General features: G+C 43.0%; 1 protein-coding gene across 12 annotated transcripts in view; it reads left to right on the top strand.

Annotated features, from left to right (window-relative positions):
• Positions 1 to 7,500, top strand: part of pleca (plectin a) — a 77,792-nt gene that overhangs the window by 11,925 nt on the left and 58,367 nt on the right. For 2 of the 12 annotated variants that reach the window (XM_054745458.2, XM_054745453.2), the window contains exon 1: positions 7,456 to 7,500. This exon is cut by the window's right edge and continues 68 nt beyond it. The exons of the other annotated variants lie outside the window; for them this stretch is intronic. The gene's annotated coding sequence lies outside the window, so the exon portion shown is untranslated. Of the gene's footprint in view, positions 1 to 7,455 lie in introns of those variants that run through there. 12 annotated transcript variants of the gene reach the window in all.

Raw genomic sequence — 7,500 nt, 5'->3', positions numbered from 1 at the left:
ACACAAACACACACAAACACACACGCACACACACACACACACACACTTCACTCCACTGAAGTGATGATTTAAACATCCTGGAGATTTTACTTGTTTGGGTTAATCTTAATCTAATTTAATCTGAGATATTTTATTCCACTTTTCTCTTTAACTGAACAGAAACGGACTTCATATTTGTGATACAATAGAAGTAAATAGAAACTTTGATGGTTGTCTTGAGCAGCACCTGCGCCCGCGGTGGCACTTAACCAGCAGGTTTGTTTGTTTGGGTCCGAGCAGCAGCTCTAACACTCTAAACTGGATCTCCTTCCACTCTGACCTGGAATGTTCTGGTTCCGGTCCGGATGCCCATCCCTGAGATGTGCTCAGTGGGCGTGTTTGATTCTGGAACATGGAACAGCTGCAGGGAAACGGGAACGTCTTCCCGGGGCCGATTCTAAATCTTCTAGGAGGAATTTGTTTCATCTGTTAACATTTGATGTAAATTTAAGATTTTCTGATGCTAACCGTCGTTCACCTGAGCTGATCAGGATTCAGTTCTGCAGCAGAAACTGGATCTGGTGGATTATCGACTAGCTCCATAAATAAGCCCCAACTCTGCAGCTGCAGGTGTTTGTTTACCTGCAGCTCTGGGTCTCGTCTCCCAGAGCTGCTGTGGACGAAAGGACGGATGAGTCTGAGACATCGAGACGTTAGATTCAGCAGCAGTGTTAGATCAGAAAATAAGGATTTATTACTCAGACAGTTCTGATCCGATTCCTGGTGTAGACGGGTCTGGCTCATCAGAATCACACAAACTACAGTTTTCAAAACCTCGATTTCACAAGAATCATGGAACAAAAAGGGTCGACTGATCCAGAGTCAGAACCTGATTCAGAAAATCCTAAAATGACCTCAGTGACCTCTGCGGTAGATCAGCTCACCCAAACCTGATTAGCTTCCTGCAGCTTACATTTTTGTATTTTTATCGTTTACTTGTAAAAACAAAAGTGTGGTGTAGTATAGTGTGGTGCAGTATAGTGTGGTGTAGTATAGTGTGGTGTAGTAAAGTGTTGTGTAATATAGTGTGGTGCAGTACAGTGTGGTATAGTAAAGTGTGGTGTAATGTAGTGTGGTGCAGTATAGTGTGGTGCAGTATATTGTGGTGTAGTATAGTGTGGTGTAATATAGTGTGGTGCAGTATAGTGTGGTGCAGTACAGTGTGGTATAGTAAAGTGTGGTGTAATGTAGTGTGGTGCAGTATAGTGTGGTGCAGTATAGTGTGGTGCAGTATAGTGTGGTGCAGTATATTGTGGTGCAGTATATTGTGGTGCAGTATAGTGTGGTGCAGTATAGTGTGGTGCAGTATAGTGTGGTGCAGTATAATGTGGTGCAGTACAATGTGGTATAGTAAAGTGTGGTGTAATATAGTGAGGTGCAGTATGGTGTGGTGCAGTATAATGTGGTGTAATATAGTGTGGTGTAGTATAGTGTGGTATAGTATAGTGTGGTACAATATAGTGTGGAGCAGTATAGTGTGGTGCAGTACAGTGTGGTATAGTAAAGTGTGGTGTAATATAGTGTGGTGTAATATAGTGTGTTGCAGTATAGTGTGGTGCAGTATAGCGATGTGTAGTATAGTGTGGTGTAATATAGTGTGGTGTAATATAGTGTGGTGTGGTGTAGTATAGTGTGGTGCAATATAGTGTGGAGCAGTATAGTGTGGTGCAGTACAGTGTGGTATAGTAAAGTGTGGTGTAATATAGTATGTTGCAGTATAGTGTGGTGCCGTAAAGTGTTGTGTAATATAGTTTGGTGTAATATAGTGTGGTGTAGTATAGTGTGGTGCAGTACAGTGTGGTATAGTAAAATGTGGTGTAATATAGTTAGGTGTAGCATAGTGTGGTGTAGCATAGTGTGGTGTAGCATAGTGTGGTGTAGTATAGTGTGGTGTAGTATAGTGTGGTGCAGTAAAGTGTGGTGTAGTATAGTGTGGTGTAGTATAGTGTGGTGCAGTAAAGTGTGGTGCAGTATAGTGGGGTGTTGCATAGTGTGGTGTAGTATAGTGTGGTGTAGCATAGTGTGGTGTAGCATAGTGATGAGTAGTATAGTGTGGTGCAGTAAAGTGTGGTGTAGTATAGTGTGGTGTAGTATAGTGTGGTGCAGTAAAGTGTGGTGCAGTATAGTGGGGTGTTGCATAGTGTGGTGTAGTATAGGTTGGTGTAGCATAGTGTGGTGTAGCATAGTGTGTTGTAGCATAGTGTGGTGTAGTATAGTGTGGTGTAGCATAGAGTGGTTTAGCATAGTGTGGTGTAGTATAGTGTGGTGTAGCATAGTGTGGTGTAGCATAGTGTGGTGTAGCATAGTGTGGTGTAGCATAGTGTGGTGTAGCATAGTGTGGTGTAGTATAGTGTGGTGTAGTATAGTGTGGTGCAGTAAAGTGTGGTGTAGTATAGTGTGATGTAGTATAGTGTGGTGTAGCATAGTGTGGTGTAGCATAGTGTGGTGTAGCATAGTGTGGTGTAGTATAGTGTGGTGTAGTATAGTGTGGTGTAGCATAGTGTGGTGAAGTATAGTGTGGTGTAGCATAGTGTGGTGTAGCATAGTGTGGTGTAGTAAAGTGTGGTATAGTAAAGTGTGGTGTAATATAGTGAGGTGCAGTATGGTGTGGTGCAGTATAATGTGGTGTAATATAGTGTGGTGTAGTATAGTGTGGTATAGTATAGTGTGGTACAATATAGTGTGGAGCAGTATAGTGTGGTGCAGTACAGTGTGGTATAGTAAAGTGTGGTGTAATATAGTGTGGTGTAATATAGTGTGTTGCAGTATAGTGTGGTGCAGTATAGCGATGTGTAGTATAGTGTGGTGTAATATAGTGTGGTGTAGTATAGTGTGGTGTGGTGTAGCATAGTGTGGTGCAATATAGTGTGGAGCAGTATAGTGTGGTGCAGTACAGTGTGGTATAGTAAAGTGTGGTGTAATATAGTGTGTTGCAGTATAGTGTGGTGCCGTAAAGTTTTGTGTAATATAGTTTGGTGTAATATAGTGTGGTGTAGTATAGTGTGGTGCAGTACAGTGTGGTATAGTAAAGTGTGGTGTAATATAGTGTGGTGCAGTAAAGTGTGGTGTAGCATAGTGTGGTGTAGCATAGTGTGGTGTAGCATAGTGTGGTGTAGCATAGTGTGGTGTAGCATAGTGTGGTGTAGTATAGTGTGGTGTAGCATAGTGATGTGTAGTATAGTGTGGTGCAGTAAAGTGTGGTATAGTAAAGTGTGGTGTAATATAGTGAGGTGCAGTATTGTGTGGTGCAGTAAAGTGTGGTGTAGTATAGTGTGGTGTAGTATAGTGTGGTGTAGCATAGTGTGGTGTAGCATAGTGTGGTGTAGCATAGTGTGGTGTAGCATAGTGCGGTGTAGTATAGTGTGGTGTAGCATAGTGCGGTGTAGCATGGTGTGGTGTAGCATAGTGTGGTGTAGTATAGTGTGGTGTAGTATAGTGTGGTGTAGTATAGTGTGGTGTAGCATAGTGTGGTGCAGTAAAGTGTGGTGCAGTATAGTTGGGTGTTGCATAGTGTGGTGTAGCATAGTGTGGTGTAGTATAGTGTGGTGTAGCATAGTGTGGTGTAGCATAGTGATGTGTAGTATAGTGTGGTGCAGTAAAGTGTGGTGTAGTATAGTGTGGTGTAGCATAGTGTGGTGTAGTATAGTGTGGTGTAGCATAGTGTGGTGTAGCATAGTGTGGTGTAGTATAGTGTGGTGCAGTAAAGTGTGGTGTAGCATAGTGTGGTGTAGTATAGTGTGGTGTAGCATAGTGTGGTGTAGCATAGTGTGGTGTAGTATAGTGTGGTGCAGTAAAGTGTGGTGTAGTATAGTGTGGTGCAGTAAAGTGTGGTGTAGTATAGTGTGGTGCAGTAAAGTGTGGTGTAGTATAGTGTGGTGTAGCATAGTGTGGTGTAGCATTGTGTGGTGTAGCATAGTGTGGTGTAGCATAGTGTGGTGTAGCATAGTGTGGTGTAGCATAGTGTGGTGTAGTATAGTGTGGTGTAGTATAGTGTGGTGTAGCATAGTGTGGTGTAGCATAGTGTGGTGTAGCATAGTTTGGTGTAACATAGTGTGGTGTAGTATAGTGTGGTGTAGCATAGTGTTGTGTAGCATAGTGTGGTGTAGCATAGTGTGGTGTAGCATAGTGTGGTGCAGTATAGTGTGGTGTAGTATAGTGTGGTGCAGTAAAGTGTGGTGTAGTATAGTGTGGTGTAGTATAGTGTGGTGCAATATAGTGTGGAGCAGTATAGTCTGGTGCAGTACAGTGTGGTATAGTAAAGTGTGGTGTAATATAGTGTGTTGCAGTATAGTGTGGTGCCGTAAAGTGTTGTGTAATATAGTTTGGTGTAATATAGTGTGGTGTAGTATAGTGTGGTGCAGTACAGTGTGGTATAGTAAAGTGTTGTGTAATATAATGAGGTGCAGTATAGTGTGGGGCAGTAAAGTGTGGTGTAGCATAGTGTGGTGTAGCATAGTGTGGTGTAGTATAGTGTGGTGTAGTATAGTGTGGTGTAGCATAGTGTGGTGTAGTATAGTGTGGTGTAGCATAGTGATGTGTAGTATAGTGTGGTGCAGTAAAGTGTGGTGTAGTATAGTGTGGTGTAGTATAGTGTGGTGCTGTAAAGTGTTGTGTAATATAGTTTGGTGTAATATAGTGTGGTGTAGTATAGTGTGGTGCAGTACAGTGTGGTATAGTAAAGTTTGGTGTAATATAGTGAGGTGCAGTAAAGTGTGGTGCAGTAAAGTGTGCTGTAGTATAGTGTGCTGTAGTATAGTGTGGTGTAGCATAGTGTGGTGTAGCATAGTGTGGTGTAGCATAGTGTGGTGTAGCATAGTGTGGTGTAGTATAGTGTGGTGTAGTATAGTGTGGTGCAGTAAAGTGTGGTGTAGTATAGTGTGGTGTAGTATAGTGTGGTGTAGCATAGTGTGGTGCAGTAAAGTGTGGTGCAGTATAGTGGGGTGTTGCATAGTGTGGTGTAGCATAGTGTGGTGTAGTATAGTGTGGTGTAGTATAGTGTGGTGCAGTAAAGTGTGGTGCAGTAAAGTGTGGTGTAGTATAGTGTGGTGTAGCATAGTGTGGTGTAGTATAGTGTGGTGTAGCATAGTGTGGTGTAGTATAGTGTGGTGCAGTAAAGTGTGGTGTAGTATAGTGTGGTGTAGTATAGTGTGGTGTAGCATAGTGTGGTGTAGCATAGTGTGGTATAGCATAGTGTGGTGTAGTATAGTGTGGTGCAGTAAAGTGTGGTGCAGTAAAGTGTGGTGTAGTATAGTGTGGTGCAGTAAAGTGTGGTGCAGTAAAGTGTGGTGCAGTAAAGTGTGGTGTAGCATAGTGTGGTGTAGTATAGTGTGGTGTAGCATAGTGTGGTGTAGTATAGTGTGGTGTAGCATAGTGTGGTGTAGTATAGTGTGGTGTAGCATAGTGTGGTGTAGCATAGTGTGGTGCAGTAAAGTGTGGTGTAGTATAGTGTGGTGTAGCATAGTGTGGTGTAGCATAGTGTGGTGTAGTATAGTGTGGTGTAGTATAGTGTGGTGTAGTATAGTGTGGTGTAGCATAGTGTGGTGTAGTATAGTGTGGTGTAGCATAGTGTGGTGTAGCATAGTGTGGTGTAGTATAGTGTGGTGTAGCATAGTGTGGTGTAGCATAGTGTGGTGTAGCATAGTGTGGTGTAGCATAGTGTGGTGTAGTATAGTGTGGTGTAGTATAGTGTGGTGTAGCATAGTGTGGTGTAATATAGTGTGGTGTAGCATAGTGTGGTGTAGCATAGTGTGGTGTAGCATAGTGTGGTGCAGTAAAGTGTGGTGTAGTATAGTGTGGTGTAGCATAGTGTGGTGTAGTATAGTGTGGTGTAGTATAGTGTGGTGTAGCATAGTGTGGTGTAGCATAGTGTGGTGTAACATAGTGTGGTGTAGTATAGTGTGGTGTAGCATAGTGTGGTGTAGCATAGTGTGGTGTAGTATAGTGTGGTGTAGTATAGTGTGGTGTAGCATAGTGTGGTGTAGTATAGTGTGGTGCAGTAAAGTGTGGTGTAGCATAGTGTGGTGTAGTATAGTGTGGTGTAGCATAGTGTGGTGTAGCATAGTGTGGTGTAGCATAGTGTGGTGTTGTATAGTGTGGTGCAGTAAAGTGTGGTGTAGTATAGTGTGGTGCAGTAAAGTGTGGTGTAGTATAGTGTGGTGTAGTATAGTGTGGTGTAGCATAGTGTGGTGTAGCATAGTGTGGTGTAGCATAGTGTGGTGTAGTATAGTGTGGTGTAGTTTAGTGTGGTGTAGCATAGTGTGGTGTATTATAGTGTGGTGTATTATAGTGTGGTGTAGCATAGTGTGGTGCAGTAAAGTGTGGTGTAGTATAGTGTGGTGTAGCATAGTGTGGTGTAGCATAGTGTGGTGTAGTATAGTGTGGTGTAACATAGTGTGGTGTAACATAGTGTGGTGTAACATAGTGTGGTGTAACATAGTGTGGTGTAGCATAGTGTGGTGTAGCATAGTGTGGTGTAGCATAGTGTGGTGTAGCATAGTGTGGTGTAGCATAGTGTGGTGTAGTATAGTGTGGTGTAGTATAGTGTGGTGTAGCATAGTGTGGTGCAGTAAAGTGTGGTGTAGTATAGTGTGGTGTAGCATAGTGTGGTGTAGTATAGTGTGGTGTAGTATAGTGTGGTGTAGCATAGTGTGGTGTAGCATAGTGTGGTGTAGCATAGTGTGGTGTAGCATAGTGTGGTGTAGCATAGTGTGGTGTAGCATAGTGTGGTGTAGCATAGTGTGGTGTAGTATAGTGTGGTGTAGCATAGTGTGGTGTAGTATAGTGTGGTGTAGCATAGTGTGGTGTAGTATAGTGTGGTGTTGTAACGCAGCATTTGACCCGTCCCTTTGAGCTGCAGCTGTGGTTGTTCTCGGGAACTATTTGGTGGTTTAACCTCCAATCCAACCCCTTAAGAATGAGTGTCAAGCTGGAAGGAGTTGGGTCTCATTTTTTTCAAAGACTTTGTTATGACCCGACCGGGAATGCTGCAGGTTTGGGGTGATTTTCCTGTTGTGGGATGAAACTGAAGCCGGTCAGGAGCATGATGGGAAAACCTTCCCTTAGTGATGATCCCACATCTCATTTCTTATAATAAAACATACAGAATACAGAATTTACTATTATTAGAAGTATTAAAATGATCATTTATCTATTAATTTATAGTCGTCTTGTTTTTCATTCTGAACTTTATTATTTATAAACATGAATACAAATTGGATTTAAAGACAGGAGGATCAAGATTATCAGATTTTCTCCCATCATGCATCTGGGTGATGACAGGACGTTGGCGTGATGGAGCAGCTCCACCCTGTGAGGCAGCATCAGGGAGGGGCAGGTGTTGGAGGAGGTGCAGCCTTCACCCACCCTCTCTGCTGACTGCTTGTGTTGGAGCAGCGGGGGAGGGAGGGGGAGGAGGTGAGCGAGTTCGGAGCAGAGGGAGAGTTGGACCGATCTGGTCGGCAG

Source organism: Nothobranchius furzeri, chromosome 19 (genome assembly GCF_043380555.1).
Source record: "Nothobranchius furzeri strain GRZ-AD chromosome 19, NfurGRZ-RIMD1, whole genome shotgun sequence".
NCBI lineage: Eukaryota > Metazoa > Chordata > Actinopteri > Cyprinodontiformes > Nothobranchiidae > Nothobranchius > Nothobranchius furzeri.
Note: the sequence above shows the minus strand (reverse complement) of the source record. Positions and strands in the feature narration are given on the sequence as shown.